The 4,191-nt window shown below is 36.3% G+C and overlaps 1 non-coding gene across 1 annotated transcript; it reads right to left on the bottom strand.

Annotated features, from left to right (window-relative positions):
* Positions 1-3,856: 3,856 nt before the first annotated feature.
* On the bottom strand, positions 3,857-3,963 carry LOC121207432 (small nucleolar RNA R71). Its single transcript, XR_005902522.1, has one exon. It is a non-coding gene; the product is annotated as a small nucleolar RNA R71 (small nucleolar RNA).
* Between the last annotated feature and the right edge of the window lie 228 nt (positions 3,964-4,191).

The raw sequence follows: 4,191 nt of genomic DNA, 5'->3' as shown, positions 1-4,191 counted from the left end.
CTTCGGATCCAATCCTAGACATGCATACCGCCATTGCCACACTTTAACGTCATGGATATTTCTAGGAAACCGATTTGATTAAGTCATTTTTTGGAAAAGTGATTAATTTTGGAAAATACTTTCATTGCGGAAGCTTTGCTTGTTGTCGTGTTACTTTGAAATCAATTGTTGTTTTTGAAAACGCGCCCTAAAGCTATCCAATTTCAACAGTTAAAATAAGCATTACCTATCTTAGTAATACATATTAAAACCATCAAAAATAATTAAGCGGCCTTATTACATTTAAAAACCCAAAACTTCAAACGTAAATAAAAGGATGTCTAGTTCACCAGAAGAAAATCAAGCTTTCAGAACGGGTGGCCACTCCGAATTCCCTCACAGCTCCAAGCCCACTATGGTTGGGGATTTCCTGTGTGGATGATAATAAAAGGGGTGAGTTTGGGGAAACTCAGTGTGTAAGGAAAACCCATTCAAAGCCCAAGTCAGCTCAAGCCTATTGGGCCTAAGCCCATTCAGGTAACAGTGGTACTGGGCCAGAGCCATTTTCAGATTACAATAAACTGGGCCTTAGCCCCTTATTCAAATAACAGTATGGCCCATAGGCCCATTTCAAAATACATGCAACATCAGTAAACATATGCAAGCCCATTTGGGTAACAGTGGTACTGGGCTAGAGCCCTTTTCAGATTACAATAAACCGGAACTTAGCCCCTTATTCAGATAACAGTATGGCCCATAAGCCCATTTCAAAATACATGCAACATCAGTAAACATATGCAAGCCCATTTGGGGAGACTACTCAACCCACCAACCACTACACTCCACCCGTACCAGCCATACACTCTATGTGGGGAATAGCTCAACCCACCCAGCCCAACACTCCACAGTTGCACCCTTACTGCTCAGTTAACAGTAAATTGAGGCAAAGCCGCCAGTACATGGACAAGCCACTTTCAGTACTTCCTCCGTCAATATCCCAGTCCCATGTATCAGATAATAACAACATGGCATGCAGTAAATAACAACAATCAAACATGCATTTAGGTCAATTTAACCCTAGGGGTATTTCGGTAATTTATCTACTAGGGGTAAAACTGTAAATTTTCCACTTTTAAAGGTATTTCAGTAAATTATCTATTTTAGGGTTTTTCATGCATATTCCTACTTTTCACGTACTAACAGAATCACGTACCGAGGGTTCTTACCGAATTGGGCCCGTTGGCACATCATTCCAATTTTGGCCCATTAAGCCCAAAAATATCGAGGGCACAGAAATCATGCACTTTGCAGTCCAAATTTTGCAGCTTACCAAAAACATTAATCGATTTACCTCACGAGCATTCGCACACTCACAAATCTACAAAATACCGATTTTCGGCATTTCGACTTTTCGACTTTTGCCGATCCAGACTAAGAAAGAGGGTGTTAGTTACACACCTGTTTGCGACGATATGCTGACGAGATCCACACACGAACTGCCTACAATTTGATTACTAACACGTTAATCTAACTATTCAAATACGAACTAAGTATTAACCCCTTAAAATATTCGGCCAACCACACCTACAGATCATAGTAAGCTTATAAGAAAACAATAAGCAACTCATTAACAAATTTTTGTCAATGTTTACCACATAACCATAATTTCACTGCAAGCTGTCTTCCTGAGCAACAGTCACTACATTATTTATAACTGGAGCTATGAAACTCCAAATCAAGTGATGTTAATTTTCCCTGAAAATAGACTCATATATCTTCTATCCATAAAATTTTCAGAATTTTTGGTATGGCCAATCAATACTAGATTTTTCTTAAAGTTTCCCATGTTTCACTGTTTGACTAATCTGACCACTCTTCATTACGAATCAAATTTCTCATTGTACAGAATTCAAAATATGTTCTCATTTATTTCATTTGAACCTAGACTCAACAAGCTTTAATTACATAATTTATTCAGCTTCTCATTCATCTCCCACAATTTATGGTGATTTTCCAAAGTCACGTTACTGCTGCTGTCCCAAGCAGATTTATTACCAAATTCACTCTTTCACACATAACTTGCATGCATGTTATTTAAACATGTATATCACCAATCAATCATCACATATCTATGATTTTACTTAAGTATAATCTCCATTTCATCATTTTAAAGCACAACATGTTAGCTGATTTTTCCCTTTAACATCTAAGGCACATGCATGCTCATTTGTTTGGCTCAACTTCACCTATCTTCCATTTTTCATCAAAAGAACATGAAACAACAACCATTTCCTTCGTTTTAATTCATGACTAAATGCTCACAACACAACTAAAAACCAAAATATGCTTCAAGGGTTAAGGTAGAATCAAGAAGAACTCATGAACATCAAGATAGAAGCAAACTACCATGAACTTACCTTCAATTTTCTTCCCCATGTGACCGAACATTCAAGAGCTTTCTCCTCTCCTTTCTCTTCTCTAACTTTTGGCTATGATGAACAAAGATGGACAAAACTTTGTTCTTTTCACCCCTTTTTCTTTTAATAAAATTTCATATTTCATCCATTTAATTCTTTAATACAAAAGACATGAAATGCCCATCATGGAACATTTACCTAACCCATTATCATGGAATATTTACCTAATCCATTATCATGGAACATTTACCTAACCCATTATCAATTTGTACCATGAATTATGGATATCAAGTGCTCATATTGTCTACAACAACATGATGGCTGGCCACTTCATGTAAAATGGGAGGTTTGTCATGCAAATCCTCCTATTTTGCACTCCTATTTATTTGGCCACTTAAATTTAGCTTATAGCATTTTCAAACATTTTCACATAGGTTTTATTTCATAATTTCACCCCCTTTTTCTTATGGAACAAAAATTAACTAAAATTGTCAGGTTCTATCTTAAGCTTGGCTTTCTAGAGGCCCACTAACATAATTAAACTTATGCCAACATTCACAGAATTCCCGAAAATTGGGGCGTTACATCATTTTATTTCACTCATTTGCATTTAGGTTAGTTTGCATTTAGTTAATTTATTTAATTTTAACATTCATTACCTTAAAATATTGTGTTTTATTAACCAACTTGTAAATTCTTAATTTTACAATTATTGATTAACAGATACAGTCTCTGTGGAGACGATAACTCTTTAACTTACTTATTACTTGATAACGACTATGTACACTTGCACATTCTGTTGGAACCATGTTTTTGGCGCCGTTGCCAAGGACTGTTAATTTAATAATTGATAGTGATACTATTTCTTGCATTTTGGTTTTTTATTTTTATTTAATTAATTTTTTAATTATTTTTTCAAGGGTTTATGAGCATAGATCGAATTATCGATTTACTCCTTGTAGACCCTGAAATCGAGTGAGCATTTATACAAAAGAGACGAGAAAGACTAACCTAGATACAAGCCGTAGAAATGGACCTTGAAAATCAAAACGAAGTTTAAGGAAATGGAGTTGCTAATGCTCGCAATTCAATCCTTATTGTTGATGATAAAGATAGAGCTATAAGGCAGTACGCTGTGCCACTTTTTAATGAGTTAAATCCGACAATTAGGAGACAGTTTGAATTAAAGCCTGTAATGTTCCAGATGCTTCAAACAGTGGGCCAGTTTAGTGGATTGCCCACAGAAGATCCATACCTTCACCTTCGACTGTTCATGGAGGAAAGTGATTCCTTCAAGATAGCCGGTGTAACCAAGACGTATTACGATTGAAGTTGTTTCTATACTTGTTGCAAGATAGAGCATGGGCGTGACTTAATTCTTTGCCACTAAGCTCAATTTCTACTTGGCTAGAATTAGCTGACGCTTTCTGGTAAAATATTTCCCACCTAGCAAAAACGCTAAGTTACGGAATGAGATCCCTACTTTTTAGCAAATGGATGAAAAATTCTTATATGAGGCATGGGAAATATTCAAAAAGTTACAATGTAAGTGCCCTCACCACAAGATTCCGCATTGTATTCAATTAGAGAAATTTTATAATGGTCTCAACGTACACACTAGGATGGTGGTAGATGCTTCTGCATATGGTGCTCTCCATTCTAAGTATTAAAATGAGGCTTACGAAATCGTCGAGAGAATAGCCAGTAACAATTACCAGTAGTTGACAAATTGAGCAACTGCAAGAAGATGAGTAGTAAGAGTGCATGAAGTGGATGCTCTCACTTCACTTGTAGC

The sequence above is a fragment of the Gossypium hirsutum genome, chromosome A09, assembly GCF_007990345.1.
Source record: "Gossypium hirsutum isolate 1008001.06 chromosome A09, Gossypium_hirsutum_v2.1, whole genome shotgun sequence".
NCBI classification, from domain to species: domain Eukaryota; kingdom Viridiplantae; phylum Streptophyta; class Magnoliopsida; order Malvales; family Malvaceae; genus Gossypium; species Gossypium hirsutum.
Note: the sequence above shows the minus strand (reverse complement) of the source record. Positions and strands in the feature narration are given on the sequence as shown.